The 17,545-nt window shown below is 35.2% G+C and overlaps 1 long non-coding RNA gene and 1 pseudogene across 2 annotated transcripts in view; one reads left to right on the top strand and one right to left on the bottom strand.

Moving 5' to 3' along the window:
* LOC126503354 (uncharacterized) overlaps positions 1-17,545 on the bottom strand; it is a 781,756-nt gene that overhangs the window by 358,925 nt on the left and 405,286 nt on the right. The gene's annotated exons all lie outside the window — the stretch shown is intronic.
* LOC126503350 (60S ribosomal protein L15-like) lies at positions 7,695-9,010 on the top strand (annotated as a pseudogene).

Raw genomic sequence — 17,545 nt, 5'->3', positions numbered from 1 at the left:
AGACAAACTATATGACTCACTTTTGTTTTCTTTTGCTTTGGCTTTTGCTTTGAATTAGGGCTTTGCTGTGTAGCCCAAGATCCCTCTTTTTTCCTCAATGTGCTGGCCTTATCGTTTCTTTACCTTCAGACTCTGGGAGTATAGACACAAAAACCAATTAGTTGGTGCATAACCTACAGTTTTATCTTTAAATCCACAGTATTGAAGATTTTATGAGATCAAGTCTATTTTAGTTGAAGTACCACATTTTTGTTCTATACCATGCCATTATTTGAGTTTTTCTAGTTCATATATTTTCTGTAAATATGTAATCTCTCTAAGTCATACTTTACAATTTATATTATCACTTGTATTTTATAAAATGTCATACTCCACAACCTGATTTGGCCCATAATCATTCGTGTTTACTTTGATTGCATAAGGTAGAAACTCTAAAACTATTTAAAGTAAGTATAAGCTTATTTTTTCCAAATTATTATGAAGATACATGCATTTTTTTTTCTATGTTTTGCAATGGTGACTATCATGCTCACTAATGGTTCTTAAATAGTGACTTTATTTCTAATTCTCCTGTCATTTATTAGCTGATGTTCTCTAAGGGGGAGCTTTCTTTCTTCAAAAAGACAAATAGAAGTTTTCCTTGAAAACCAAGGAGACAACCCATTGCTTTCCCTTAGAAAGTAAATTTATATTTATTTGTAACTTCCCAAGACTTGGACCTATCACTGAGCTAACATGTAGCTAACATGTATAGTGTTTACATACTACATAGCATATCTTACTTTTCAAACATGTATCCTTTCTATATGATAAAAAGCTTTCAATTCCTTTCCCTGATATTCTGAAATGATAACAATGTCTATAATCATCTCATTGCATCATAATATACTAGAGCTTCTTTTTTCTTACTATGCCCCAGTACTCCTTGACCTATATTACCCTAGTATCTTTCACAAACTATCAACAATTAAGTTTCAGTTCTTATGAAAGCATTATTTTATATTCTACATATGTCTGAAATCAGGGTTCACTTATTTATGTGGACCTGGTTTATTCCACTCAGGACTAGTTCCATTACGTTGTGGTGAATGACAGGATTTCAAATATATGATCTCTCAATACTATTCTATTCTGTATACATACATTTTCATTATCCTTTCCTCAGTTGGCCGAAATTTACTTTGGCTGTTTCTGTATCTTGGTTATAAAAATGCTTCAATGTCTGTGTGAGTTAAGAAAGATGTTTACATAAAAATTTCATTTTCTTTACATATTTATGTATCTAGGATCCCTTAGTCACATGGTAGCTACACTTTAAAAAACATATTGTTTTTCATAATGGCTCTTCTAATTTATATTCACACCAACATGTGCAAGCAAGTCCCTTCCTAGCCAATACTTTTTTCCTTTAGTCTTAGTGTTGTTAAAACAAGCTTACTCATATTTCCCTGAACAGTAGAGATGTTTAGTCTCTCTCTCTCTCTCTCTCTCTCTCTCTCTCTCTCTCTCTCTCTCTCACACACACACACACACACACACACACACACACACATGTACATACACACAAGTTGTGTTTCTTTTTTATTTATTTTATTTTTTATTTTATTTACTGTTGTGTTTCTTTTTAAAGAAATAATAAATAAGGAATACCTATACATTTCTTGTTTGGTTGTTTTGCTACCGAGTTTCTTGAGTTCCCTAAATGCTAAACCTTAAACCCTTCTCATCTTCTCAGATACGTGTATGTGTGCATGACTGTGCAATATATAACTTTTTAATCATTTTTCCCATTCTGTATATTTTGGTTCACTGTATTTATAGTTCACTCTATGGTGAAAAGAAGTCTAGCTAGATATAATCGCATTTGCTCATTTTTAATTTTATTGTTAGTGCCTTTGGGCTAGATCCAAGAATTCTTTGCCTAAACTAATATTCTATGCCATTTTTATTATATATTTTCTATTATTTTCAAACCTTACATTAAGTCTTTATTGCAGTTTAACTTCATAATATAACTTGTGAGAGGAAAGGATCTAGTCACTGTCTGGATTTAGATATACAATTTTCCCAGGAATGTTTACTGATGACAGTATTCTCTCCTTTCCTTTATCCATCTATCGCCACTTCTCTCTCCTCTTGTGTGTGTATTATCAATAACTGGACGTAAATAAATAGGGATATTTTCAGACTGTCATAATGTACTACTTCTCTGTGTTTCTGATTTTTCTTTAGCACCATGCTGCTGCATTTTGATGTTTTAGTAGCCCAGTGTCTGTCTAGTTTTATTAGGCACCAGAATGCGACAGTCACAGGTCTGTGTTTGAAAGCAGGTCATGGCAGTCCTCCAGCCTTATTCTCTTTCCTGAACATTACCTTGTCACTCAGAGGCCTTCTACACTTTCTATTAGGATTTTTTTTCTATTTCTTTGAAGAATATCATGGCATTTTTATAAAACTGCAGATAGAGCCATGGAATGGGTGCACTTTAGCAACCTTAATGTTGTTTGTGTACCTGGAATGTCTTTAACGTATGTGTTTCTCTCTTCAATGCTTCAAGTATTCATTGGAAAAAATCTTTTACCTTCTAAGATAAATCTTTTTACAGCTTATGTTTATTTCAGTTTCATATTTTATTTTTATTTACATCAATATTAAAGACTGAATTTTGTCTAAATATAAATTCCAAGATATTATAGAATAAATCACAGTCTATTAAATCTTAGAGTATATCATGACATTTATGAGATGACAATAAATTTAACTAATTTTTTTCATTAGTCTCAAGTATTGATTATTATAAACTTTTGAAAATTATTCTTTGAAATGAATGTTATAACTGTTTGATTGCATTTTATTATTTTTTGTTAGCATTTCACACAACTGCAAGTTCTTTTATGGGAGCATCTAAAATATTCTTTTATGTTATAATTCAGCTTTGTGTTCATATGAAATGTTTTGGACAAAACAGAGCATTACAGTTGCTTGTAATTACTGTCTGCCTTATATTTCACATTTTTATCATTGATAATCAACATTATTAAACAAAATCTGTGCTGTTAAGGTCTAGTCCAGTTCTCATGTGCTCGAAGAGAGCAGAAGAGACACAGGATTACTGGTCTACAGAAATAGGAGCTCAAGTTCTTTTCGAATAAGTTCCCACTAACTGTTTACTGTATCTGCATTCCCAGCTGTGCTACCTCATTGCCATTTGTGCTCGTTTTTAAGGATTACCAAGCACTAGCTCCTTTTTTTCCCCATCTTTTTGTTCAGAATTCTGCCAGACTAGCCAAAGGCATCTAACCACCAACTTGAATTTTAATCTACTCCATACTGCATTTTGAGCTGTTATGAACCATTTCCTTGTCAGGGTATCATTTTGTATGTCACATGTAGAATTTCATCTTCTGTATTGGTTAAAAGTATTTTCTTTTATGACGGCAAGATGAAAGCCTGGTGTCAACAGAGGCTATAACCCAGAACCCTAGGTGCAAAGACAGAAGAATTCCATCTTCAAGAAGAGCCTGAACTGCGTAGTGACATTGAAATAAGTCGCAGGTACATGATAGGAAATAAATAACCATGCTAAAATGTTAGTTGACATTTGAATTTCCAGTATAATAGAGTGAGAGATTTCAGGGTTGTCACATGATTGTCTGTCCTACTTGCTAACGTGCTCCTCTGGGTGTCTTATTTTCACTATACCAATAAACATAAAATAACCTTTTTAGTTGGTGAGGCGGTTTTTTTTTTTTCCTTGTATAGTATTGTCATGTTTAGCAAATATTCTCAAATGTAGTCAGATTTTCCTTTGTGGGATCGGCAACTCCCGAGTAATGACATGGAGACATTATGCATTACAAAAGCTTGGTCTTTAGCTTAGGCTTGTTCCCAACTCACATTTATAACTTAATTAACCTGCTTTTATGAATCTACATTTTGCCATGTTCCTTGTCCCTCTCCTCTGTACTTATATCTGAGTTGCTTAGGGCCTTGCTGGTAAGGCACCTAGATTCCTTCTCCTCTTCCTCTCTCTCCCCACAAACCCAACCTCTCCTCTCCTGCCTAGCTATTGACCAATCAGCTCGTTATTAAACCAATCAGAAGGTGCCTTGGTAAAGAAACAGCGTCACAGTGTACATAAAGTTTATCCCACAGCAATCATGCATTAATATTTAAGCATCTGTTTAGTTTAGTCTTTGATATTTAGTTTGCCAATGTTGGGATTTTTTGTTTGATACCCACTCATATGACATTAAGCGTGCCACTCTGTTTCTCTGGCAGTTTTTGTTTTATTTGGTTTTTAGATTTATAGAAGCACACATTTGCATATAATGTTTAAGACCTCCCTTCATGGCTGTCTTCACTGCAAATCTGAAATACCTTCTGCTGCCATTAGTCAACTTTCTAAATTCTTAAGTGCAATTTCACTTTCTAAATTTATTATAACATTTAAATTTGAAGAATGGCATTGTCACTTCTTATTAAATTAGTTTTATTATTCCTGTGCTTTTAGTGAATATTTTTTGTCAAATTAAATTTAAAATGACATTCTTTTCATTATTTTATTTATTTTTTTATTTTTTAATATATTTATTAGGTGTACAGCATTCCTTCCATGTGTACAAAAGGGGGCGCCAGTTCTCATTATAGATGACTGTGAGCCACCATGTGATTGCTGGGAATTGAACTCAGGACCTCTGGAAGAGCAGTCAGTGCTCTTAACCACTGAGCCATCTCTCCAGCCCCCATTATTTTATTTTTTATTTGTAACAGGATCTCATGTTGCACAGGCTGGTCTCAGACTCTGTGCGACAGAGGATGAACTTAAAATCTGAGTCATCCTGCGTCTCTGGGATCACAGACTCATTCTCAGGTCTTGGAATGTTAGAAATCGCAATCAGAGCCTGTTATAGGCAAGGAGTTTATCAATGAAGCTGTGACACCAGCCCTCCCCCCCCCAATTACTTTCTTTCCTCTGTAAATAATTAACACATTTTTGTTTAGATACTGAGAGCATTTTTAAACTATTTTTGTGAAAATCTGATCAGACTTGTAGACAATTTTTGAGTTAGCCATTCTGTTACCATTTTTTTTCCATACCCATTTCCCCTCTACTGTATATGTTTTCCATTTAAGTTGAATTCCCTTGGTTCTTTTCCTTCTCTTCTGTGATTCTATTGTAGTCTTGGCCTTGCTGTGCTCCCTTGTGTATACTGTAATTTAGTTTTCTCTGAGAAAATTGCAACTTGTACTTTCTTTACTGACTTGAAATTCTGCTTCACATCTGCCTGGTATTTGGACATTTTTATTCTGAGAGTTTGAATTTCTAGTATCTGTAACATATTATAAGATCATTGCATTGTAATTTTCGTCTACTTCATATCTTTTAGTAAAGGCTTTACAGTAGAGTTCTTTATTCGATATTCAAGAACTTTCCTTATTTCTTTCTTCTTGCAACTTCATATAAGTGTTTAGTTTTTTTCTTTCATTCACATTCATGTGTATTGAACTTTCCCACAAATTATTGATAGGCTGAAGTGAAGATGAATATATGAACAGGTTGCTATCTGAAGAGAAATTATTTTTTCCCATTTTAGTAGCACATTGTCTTTAATAAATAAATAATTTTGCCTCTGATACTTTTAACTTTGCTGGCATTACCTTCCTAGATATTTTTATTGCCTACCTTAATCACGAATATTCTCAGTGCCTTATTTTCATTCCAGGTACTTAAATATCTACCTTTGCTATCATTCATGGCAAGCAATTGACAAGGCCCTTTATTACTAGTTCTTAGATACTCAGTGAACCACATCTCAGATTGTTTCCCTGATTCCATCTCATCAAGTTTTTTTTTCCCCCTGTGGTCAAGCTTCAGTGGACATTATCTCTATTCTACCTCTCTTGTTTCCGAGGACACCATTTTCCTTTCCTTGTGACCCTTACTAAAGTTCTTCTGTTGTGTTAACATTAATAACTACTACATCGGTCTTGCATATTTGTGGTTACTTATATGTGAATTTCATTTTTCATTATTATTCTGTTTGTAATCTTTGTGAATAATTGTAATTCTTTTACATTAGGAGCTTCATACTATAGATCTACATGTTTTTATTATTCTAATGCTACAAGAAAAGAAATTATAAAAAATTAAAAATCCTCTAAAAACTTTCAGTTTTTCTGGGCAGTGGTGGTACATGCCTTTAATCTCAATTGTAGGGAGGCAGAAGGAGGCATAATTCTGTGAGACTAAGGCCAGTCTACTCTCCAGACTGAGTTCTAGGACATGTTCCAAAGCTACATAGAGAAACCTAGGGTCAAAATTTTTTTTTTCGTCCCAGTCAACAGTCCTTGTTGTCAAGAGAGATAGCAGTTAACCTTCAAAAAAACATTTCATGGTCAACATGTTTGTAAAGTTTCTGCTGAAATAAATGATGATTTCATTTTTATGGTCCAGTATGTATGCTCCAACATTGCTTCAGAAACTATTGCTTATATAAGTAAACTATACCAGTAGCTTTAACATTTGAATTCATTTGTAAGCAATGTTCCATCTTTCTAGTAACTCATTGACCTAATTTTTGAGAGGGATTACTTTATAATACACTAATTTCTCTACCTTCATTTATTTATGACTACAAATTGACAGTTAATATAAAATGGACAAAACAATAATTATGAAAGTGCTTATTTAATATTAATTTATATTTCTAATAATAAAAATCTATGTGTATTATCACATTTTGTTACCGTTACTATGAAATGACAACAGATTTTATAAATTTAGAAAGACACTGCCTGAAGCAGTTGAACCAAGAGGTGAATGACTGGCTTCCCAGCACAATCTCTTGGCTCTAGAACCTAGGTTCCAAGGCACACCCTATGCCCCTCCCCACCTATTATAGCCACACTATCTCACAGAAGGCATGATTCTGTGGGCTGGCCACTCTAAGACCATCCATTATCAGACTCTATCATCTACATGGCCCACTCTGTCCCCCAAACCAAACCACTCACCACATCATCAGTGGCCCTTGGAGGCACAGGTATGCCTTCACTGATTGGAGTAAGAGATGAGTAGACACCACTGCAAGAATACATTCAACAAGATAAAGAGCAATATGGCACCACCAGAACCTAATGGTTCTACAACAGCCAGACATGAACACCCCAACACAGAAGAAGCAGACGAAATTGAGCTTAAAAATAACTTTATAAGATGATAAAGGCCCTTAAAAAGGTAATGAAAAATTCTCTTAAATAAATCAACGAGAAGACAAACAAAAAGTAAGAAAAACTAATAAATGTCTAAAAGAAATATGAAAAAAACAAGAAAAAAGATTAAACAGGTTAAAGAAACAGTTCAAGACTTGAAATTTGAAGTAGAAACAATAAAGAAAACAGAAAGCAAGGGAATTCTGGAATTGGAAAATTGGGGTAAATGAACAGGAACTACAGATACAAACATAACCAAGAGAATACAAGAGATCGATGAGAGACTCTCAGGCATAGAAGTTATGTTAGAAGAAATAGATTCATTGGTAAAAGAAAACATTAGAGACAACAAAGCCATAACTCAAAATGCCCAAGCAATCATTGACACACACACACACACACACAAAAAAAAAAAAAAACAAACTAATAATAATAGGGATAGAAGAATACCAGCTCAAAGGCACAAGAAATATATTCAGTTCCTTTCCTCTGACGGCGGCCATCAGGTGAGCCAAGATGGGCGCATACAAGTACATCCAGGAGCTGTGGCAGAAGAAGCAGTCGGACGTGATGCGCTTTCTGCTGAGGGTCCGCTGCTGGCAGTACCGCCAGCTGTCCGCCGCTGCACCGGGCTCCACGCCCCACCCGGCCCGACAAAGCGCGGAGGCTGGGCTACAAGGCCAAGCAAGGTTACATCATATACAGGATTCGCGTCCGCCGTGGTGGCCGCAAACGCCCGGTGCCCAAGGGTGCGACCTACGGCAAGCCTGTCCATCATGGTGTGAACCAGCTAAAGTTTGCCCGAAGCCTTCAGTCTGTTGCTGAGGTAAACGGATCGGGGTACTGGTTGTCCTGGCAACCCGTTAGGGGTTGTGGGCTGGAAGAAATGGGGACCACGGTGGAGTTTGACTGGGCGCAAGGTGGGCTTGGAGGTGTTTTGTACTTAACCTTGGCAAAGAGCAGCTATTATCAAAACTCTTACTACTGCTTGCTGCTTAGGTTTATACTAAGAAGATTTTCGTTTGTTTTAGTGAGCTAGGTCCTGGCAGAACCCTAAGCTTTTGAAGATGGTAAATTTTTGAGCTGTTCTCATATTACATTTAGTTATGCTGCTAATATAATGTTTTTATTCTGGACTGCTAAGCTGTGTTCTATGGTCAGGGACCCCTTTCCAAAAGCTGGAATCTTTTTATTCATTGACTCTTGTATAAGGCCATGGCCCTAACCCCTGTTGCTGGAGGGGACTGTGACAGAACTCACTCCATGCCCGGTGTTTGTATGGTTTTGTTGGGCGGGAGAATAAGAAGGATGATGTTTCTGTCTGCATACCTGTCGTTTTCACTGGGCTTTAGTGTGTGGGGACCTGGCCTGCTTTGGTCTCTGGTGATGCAGAGTTGGGAGGAAGGATTTTTGTCTGAGTTGTTGCCGTGGGCAGTACAGAAGACTGACTGGGCTTTTCCCTGTTTTAGGAGAGAGCTGGACGCCACTGTGGGGCTCTGAGAGTCCTGAATTCTTACTGGGTTGGCGAAGATTCCACATACAAATTTTTTGAGGTTATCCTCATTGATCCATTCCATAAAGCTATCAGAAGAAACCCTGACACCCAATGGATCACCAAACCGGTCCACAAGCACAGAGAGATGCGTGGGCTGACGTCTGCAGGCCGCAAGAGCCGAGGCCTTGGAAAGGGCCACAAGTTCCACCACACTATTGGTGGCTCTCGCCGTGCAGCCTGGAGAAGGCGCAACACTCTGCAGCTCCACCGTTACCACTAATATACGTAATGTTTGTACAATTCATACCCCAATAAACAATTTAGGACCGAAAAACAAAACAAAAAAAACAACAACAAAAAAAAAAGAAATATATTCAACAAAATCATAAAAGAAAACTTTCCCAACTCTAAGAAGGAAATACCTATAAAGATACAAGAAGATTGCAGTATACTAAATAGACTGGACTCGAAAAAAAGTCCCCTTCCCACATAATATTCAAAATACTAAAATACAGAAAAAGAAAGAATACCAAGAGTCACAATGGAAAAACATCAAGTAACATATAAAGGCAGACCCTTAAAAATTATCTCTGACTTCTCAAAGGAGACTGTGAAAACAAGAAGGTCTTTGATTTTATGAAGACAGAAAGAAACCATGGATGCCAGCCCAGACTACTATACCTAGAAAAAATTTCAATCACCATAGGCAGGGGAAGAAAGATATTCCAAGAAAAACTCGATTTAATCAATACCTTTTCACAAGTCCAGCACTACAGAAAGAACTAGAAGAAAAACTCTAACCCAAGGAAGCTATAGGCTCTCGTGCAAACATAGGCAACAAATAATCCCACACCAGCAAATCCTAAAGATATGAAACAAACACAAACACACACATACACACACAACAACAACAACCAAAAAAGAACATAAATTAACAATCCCTGGTCATTAATAACCCTTAATAACAATGGACTCAAATTCACCTATAAAAAGACACAAGCTAAAACAAGAGATATGAAAACAGCATCCATCCTTCTGCTGCATACAAGAAACAGACCTCAACTTCAAAGACACCAGTTATTTCAGAGTAAAAGTTTGGAAAAGGACTTTTCAATTAAATGGACCTAAAAATCAAACTGGTGTAGCTATTTTAATATCTAACAAAATAGACTTCAAACTGAAAGTAATAAAAAGAGATGAAGAAGGAAATTTCATATTCATCACAGGAAAAATCTATCAAGATAAGCTCTCAATTTTGAACATCTATGCTCCAAATACAAGGACACCCACATATGTAAAAGAAACATTGCTGAAACTTAAATCGCACATCAAGCTCCACACACTAGTAGTGGGAAACTTCAACACCCCATTCTCACCAATGAAAGGGTCCACCAGACAGATTCACAGATCAAAAAGGGAGCTAACAGATGTTATGACTCAAATGGGCTTAACAGATATCTATAGAACATTTCACACAAGCACAGAAGAATATACCTTATTTTCAGTCTGTTATGGAACCTTCTCTAAAATATACTACATACTTAGTCACAAAGCAAATCTCAACAGAATCAAAAAATGGAATACAACCGTGTATTTTATTAGATCAGCATGGCTTAAAGTTAGAATTCAACAATAACACAAATTACAGAAAGCGTACAAACATATGGAAACTGAATAATAGTCAACTGAATTATTACGGAGTCAAGGAAGAAATAAAGAAATTAAAGACTTTGGAGAAATCAATGAAAATGAATGCACAACATAATCAAACTTATGTGACAATATGAAAGCAGTACTAAGGGAAAAGGAGTAAATGCCAGGAGATAATCAAATTAAAGGCTGAAATCAATAAAACAAAGAGACCAAGCCAAAAATCAATGAAAGTGTTGATCCTTTGAAAAAATCAGCTAGATATGCAAACCCTTATCCAAACTAAACAAAAGCATATCCAAATTAACAGCATAAGAAACAAAAAGTGGGACATAACAGACATGGTGGAAATCTAGATTTCATCAGGTCATATATCAAAAACCTGAACTCCACAAAATTGGAAAATTTAAAAGAAATGGACAATTTTCTGGAAAGTTACCACATACCTAAATTAAATCAAGATCAGAAAGAGTTTACATAGAACTTTAATCCCTGAGAAAATAGAAGTCATTAAATGTTTCCAAACCAAAAAAAAAAAAAAAAAAAAAAAAAAGCTTAGGGCCAGATGGCTTCAGCGCAGAATTCTCCCAGAATTTCAAGGAAAAGTCAATAACAATACACCTAAAGTTGTTCCACATAATAGAAACAGAAGGAACATTGACGAACTCTTTTTTACAAGGCTACAGTTACCCTGATACCAAAACCATACATAGATGCAACAAGAAAATAGAACTAAAGACCAATCTCCTTCATTAACATTGATGCAAAAATACTCAACAAAATGCTGACAAATTAAATCCAGGAACACATAAAAAATCATCTACCATGATCAAGTAGGCTTCATTACAGAGTTGCAGGGATGGTTCAACATAGGAAAAAATGTGTCAATGAAATCTGCCATATTAACAAATTGATAGAAAAAAAACACACGAACATTTCATGGAATGCTGAAAAAGTTTTCGACAAAATTTAACACCCTTTCTTAATAAAAGTCATGGAGATATAAGGGATACAAGAAACATACCTAAGCACAATAAAGGCAATTTTCAGCCAGATAACAGTCAATGTCAGATTAAATGGAGAGAGACTCAAAGCAATTCCACTAAAATAAGGAACAAAGCTGTCCACTCTCCTCGTATCTAGTAAATATCGTACTTAAAGTTCTAGTTAGAGTACTAAAACAACAAAAGGAAATTAAGGTGATACAAACTGGAAAGGAAGGAGTCAAAATTTCAATAATTGCAGATGATATGATAGTATACATACATGGCGCCAAAAATTATTCCAGGGAACTCCTATAGCTGATAAACACCACCAGCAATGTGTTAGGGATGTAAGATTAATTAAAAAAATCAGTAATCTCCCTATATACAAATGAAAAATGGGACAAGAAATAAGAGAAACATTTCCTTTTGCAATGGCCACGAATAACATAAAATGTCTTGGGGAAACTTTAGCCAAACAAGTGACAGACCTTTATGACAAGAACTTTAAGTCTCTAAAGAAAGAAACTGAGAAAGATTACAGAAAATAGAAAGCTTCTCAATTTCAGGAGGTCCCATTATTTTATTGTTGCTCTTATTGTCTGTGCTACTGGGGTTATATTTAGGAAGTGGTCTCCAGTGCCCTGGCATTGAAGGTTGCTTCCCACTTTCTGCTCTATTAGGTCAGTGTGGTCAGATTTATAGTAAGATCTTCAATCCATTTGGACTTGAGTTTTGTACATGGCAACAGATATGGATCTATTTTCATTCTTCTACAGGATGACATCCAGTTATGCCAGCACCATTTGTTGAAGATGCTTTCTTTTTTCTATTGTATAATTTTTGCTTCTTTGTCAAAAATCAGGTGCTCATACGTGTGCGGATTAATATCTGGGTCTTCCATTAAATTCCATTGGTCAATATCTTGGTTTTTATGCCAATACTAAGCTGTTTTCATTGCTGTAGCCTTGTAATAGAGCTTGATGTCAGGGATGGTAATGCCTCTGGCAGTTCCTTTATTGTACAGGATTGTTTTGACTATCCTGGATTTTTTGTTTTTCTATATGAAATTGAGTATTGTTCTTTCAAGGTCTATGAAGAATTTTGTTGGGATTTTGATGGAGATTGCAATCTATAGATTGCCTTCAGTAAAACTGCCATTTTTACTTTGTTGATCCTTGCTATCCAAGAGCATGGGAGATCTTTCCATCTTCTGGTATCTTCTTCAATTTATTTCTTCAAAGACTTAAAGTTCTTGTCTAAAAGGTCTTTCAAATCCTTTGTTGGTGTTACCCCCAGAGATTTTATGTGATTTGTGACTATTGTGAAAGGTGATGTTCCTCTGATTTCCCTCTTAGCTTCTTTATCCTTTGTGTATAGGAAGGCTACTAAGTTTTTTTTTTAGTTGAGGGGGCTCATTGAAGCTATGAATCTGCCCCTGTGATAGTACAGGGTGGTAATATATTGCAGCTCTTCAATAAAGGAATGGTCAAAGAAAATTTGACACACATATGTACGCGCGCACACACACAGGTAGAGAGATAGATATGCAGAGAGATAGATGGATAGATAGAAAGTAAGATAGATGATAGATAGATAGATAGATAGATAGATAGATAGATAGATGATAGATAATTTTTCATATAAAGTGAAAATGGAGTCTGTGTCTTTTACATGAAAATGGATGCAACCAGAGAAAATCATATTAACAAACTGAATGTACCAAAGACAAATATTAGATGTTTTCCCTCATCCGTGGCTCCTAGATTTTATGTAGACATATAAATAATGCCTGAATAAGTGACATGAAAGTGGAATTGCAACTGTCTAGCAGGAATGGGTCTGGAATATTGGGGAAGGGGATATGTGGTGTATGGTCAATGTATATCATACACTTGAATGAAGATAGCCTGCAAGTCAGCATAGTCAAATCAAATACAAAACAAATTGACTATGAACAAGTAACATTGTCTAAAAACTAAATGTTGTAATAAAGCTTTGAGATAAATGTTCCATAATAAGAAATCATTAATAATTACTATTTTTCTATCATCATCAAGCCTAAAAAAATACTATTTGAGTTGAGATAATCTATACTAGTACCAATTTTCTGGTTTTAACCTCTGAGCCCTCTCCTCTCAATGAATAGATTTGAAAGAACGACCAGAAATCTCTAGGTAGATTTCAAGAAATTTTCAAGAAATTTGTTAAGAAATTTGATCAGTTTATTGCAACTCCCTACCATGAATACAATCGTCCATACTAGACACACATCTATCTATATTTAGTATGACAGCATGGAGCTCTTTTGGAAACAACCGTCTGGAAAGAGGAAATAATGGCAGGCTGTGAGCTCCTTCTGCAGTTACTGCTCCATGGCAGCTCCCTGATTCTGTTTGTGCAGATGAATTTTATTTGTTTTTTATATTTCTTTACATTTCATGCAGCATTTTTCTAATGAAATCATATAAATGAGTTTTAGAAATGTTAGATTTAAAATTGGCATTGATTCGTAAAATGTCTTTAAAATGCTTAAAATTTTGGCACTTATCTTTCCTCCAAGGCAGCATTATCACATTAGAAAAACAGGAATCTATCAACATCTGGATCCCAGGGAAGATATTTTGATAGATTAAATGCTACCTCTCCTGTGTAAACCACACAAGAAGAATTTTTTGATAGAGAATAACAAAGGTTCAAATCAACTCATTTTTGCTTTCTTTCATAAAAAATAGATACTAATTAATTTAAGGAACAAACTTGCCAAAATAAGAAATGGAAGCTGAATAGATGAATAGATTTTAAAGAACTTCTGACATGTCTTTCAGATTATTTTCTTTGGGAACTATTGCAATAAGGTATTAGTGAGAGCAATAAAATCAATGTAAGTCTGTCAAAATTTATTATCATAATAAGTCAACTAATGTGGGGTTCTTCTGAACCTCTTTTTGTTACACATAGTCAACTCCTCCCTGGGACATCACGTGGTCTTTTGCATAAGTCTGCTTCCTAATCCTTCTCATCAGTGGACTGGTTATAGAGGACCATAGTCCACCTTAACCATCACGTTAATCTCATTAAAGCTGTGACTTTTATGTACACTCACATTCTGAAGTTTTGGTGGTAGAAGCTAACATATTACTTTAAAGAAGGATAGAATTCAGTATAGAGCAATCAGTAATTTATAATTAGCATGTAGCTATGAATTCACTATGAATAACCACAGATTCACCATGTTTGTAAATCTGCTCTGAGAAGTTGAAGCAGAAGAATTGGTACTGAGTAAACAGGTGGTGTAGACATTTATGCTACCCAAGAATACCTTTATAAATGTTTTGCACTTAGAATAATTCTTCTCTGTCTCAAATGCAACAATAAAGACAGTGGTGACCTGGATAGCTGGTCTCACAAAGATGTTTTCTATGCATAGAGTGACTGTCTTGTCCATGACATCCACAGTCATGAATCCTAAGGCTACTGTTCTCTGACTGCAGCTGAGGTGTCACTCCGTAATGCTGAACTCCTAGACTCATTTATCAACATTGGCTAACATTAATGACCAGGGACTATATTTTAACCTTACATTTCATGCACAATTAAAAATAATTAAAACAATGTGGAATTTATATGCAAGTATGTCTTGAAGTAATTGCATATGCATTCAAATTTGAGAAATACTACTTAAGTATAATTCAGAGTGTACTCAATTAACCTTTGAGAATTGTAATCCTATTTGCTTCTCTTCCTCAGAAACATAATTCATGTTAGCTTACCTCAACCACCATTCCTAAAGATAAACTAAATGTTTAAACTGTGAAACTGTGGCAAACCAATACTAAATTTGCCATTTCAAACATATATGTATACAGAAAAATTGTATTTATGTACATGTGTGTCTCAAAGTATTGCCAAGAAATTCTAAGAGAAAAAGCAACCTGTCACCATCAACAATTATAAGCATCGAGGCAAGCATTATACTGGTGAATTGGTGTCTATCTTACACAGATATCAGTTATACGAATATACAAGACCATATTAGTCTCACATGAATTTTTTCTCACATAATTAGTTACATCTGCTAAGCTTTACATACAAATTAGAACATATTCGAGCTATGTTTTAAAACCTGGACTAATTTTGAGCAATTGGCATTCAAGTCTTATCAGGTGGTATAGAGAACATATGCTCCTCCTTTTTCCTGTGATACTGTCGCCACATCGGCTTTTCCAAATCTCTGTAGGAGGTGTTCTCTACTTCCAGACTTTAATTTTAGAAATTCAAATGAGAAAGTAGTGAAAGTCCAATGCCATAATTTGCACTTCCTTGATACGTGCTACATTATTTTCCTACTTTAAATTATGTTGCTTCAGTTTTGAACTGTAGAGGTTATTTATGCATCTGTGATAAAGTTCCTTTAAACATATGCACGTGTTAGCTGTGTATACACTAGTGTGTGTTTGTACACCTGTCTTTGTGTGTGATATGAATGCATATAGATAGAACATAAAATATGAATAATTTTCCAGTATGGATTAACTTTTCATTTTCTTTTTTAATTTTGTGTATGTGTCTATGTGAGTATAGGACATGATTGCAGGTGTTTTTGGAGGTCAGGTAAGGGGATCTGATCACCTCAAGCTGGAATTACATGTAATTGGGAACTATGTAATTCGAGTGCTATGAAGCAAATCAAAGTCCCCTGGAAGAGTTGAATCTGTTCTTAAATATTAAAATAATAATATTAAATATTAAATATTAAAATAATTTAAATTTTCTTCTATGATGAGCACTCATTTATGTAATGTACAACAAAATTTTAGTTCAAGTTTAGGAAAAAAAAATGATTAAAACCGGTCTCGCTGAACATAGCGGACAATGAGGACTACTGAGACCCCAAGAACAATGGCAATGGGTTTTTGATCCTACTGTACCTATTGGTTTTGTGGAAGCCTAAGCAGTTTGGATGCTCACCTTACTAGACCTGGATGGAGGTGGGTGGTCTTTGGACTTCCCACAGGGCAGGGAACCCTGATTGCTCTTTGGGCTGACGAGGGAGGGGGACTTGATTGGAGGAGGAGGAGGGAAAGGGGAGGCGGCGGTGGGGAAGAGACAGAAATCTTTAATTAATTAATAAAGAAATAAATAAATTAAAAAATATTTTTCTTTGTCCATGTACAAATTTCACAGCTTCTGTCTATAAGTCGAGATCTATGGTCAATTTAAGAGTTATATAATGATCAGAGTTTTCTTCCATATTGTGCTGAATAGCTAATGAAAACCAGACAAAAGTCATCTCAGAGGAGGGAATATCAATTAAGAAAATGCTTCATAAGATTTGCCTGTAGGCAAGCTTGTGGGACACTGTTTTAATCAGCTATGGGGAAAGAGGGTAGAGCCCACTGTGGGTGGTTCCATCCCTGGACTAATGGTCCTGGGGTTCTGTAATAAAGCAGGCCAAAGGGGAGAGTCCAATGATTTTAAAATGTGTATGGAATTTCAAACTATCTAAAACAAACAAAACAATTGTGAGAAAGAAAATTATTTGAGTACTTGAACAAAACCCTTCCCCAACCCTAACTTTTGACTTTTTAGAGCTTTTCTTAAGGTATAAGTATTATCTCAAAATTTATAACATTAATTATATTAATATATTGTATAATATATGAGATTGTAATATATATTGTAATATGTATTATGGAATAAAGTAAAACCTTACCCCCAACATAGCACAGGTCCCGACTTCCATCGTAAAGTCACACATGTTTAATTTTTTTCAGCAGTTTTAATTCAGTAGTTTTTTTCTATTATCCAGTATCTCTCCACAGCCATTGCTTCTTTTCATTGACATTTATAAGTCAACAAAGTGCTGCGTAATATATCTCTGGGGTCTTTAATAGCCCTTTCTGTTAATTAAACATGTCTTTTAAGTGAGATACCCCTTGAGTGAGTTACCAGTAGGGGATTGTATATCATGGCTATTATATCAAAATAGCATAGTGTATAAATTAAATACATGTAAAAATATTTTAAACCAAATTACAGAATTGTTCTGTTGAATATGCTTAGATGGTGCCCTTGGTGATTACAGCTGCTCTCCCTTTTTCTCTCTCCTTCTCTAAACCTAAGGATGCTTTGTAGAGGAAAATCCAAAATGTCTGTCTCATGTCAGAAGAGAGAAAGCGAGAAAGAGACTGAGAGAAAG

This window comes from Alexandromys fortis, unplaced genomic scaffold (genome assembly GCF_014885135.2).
Source record: "Alexandromys fortis isolate MF-2015 unplaced genomic scaffold, M_Fortis_MF-2015_v1.1 scaffold_2_1_26212458, whole genome shotgun sequence".
Taxonomy (NCBI): domain Eukaryota; kingdom Metazoa; phylum Chordata; class Mammalia; order Rodentia; family Cricetidae; genus Alexandromys; species Alexandromys fortis.
Note: the sequence above shows the minus strand (reverse complement) of the source record. Positions and strands in the feature narration are given on the sequence as shown.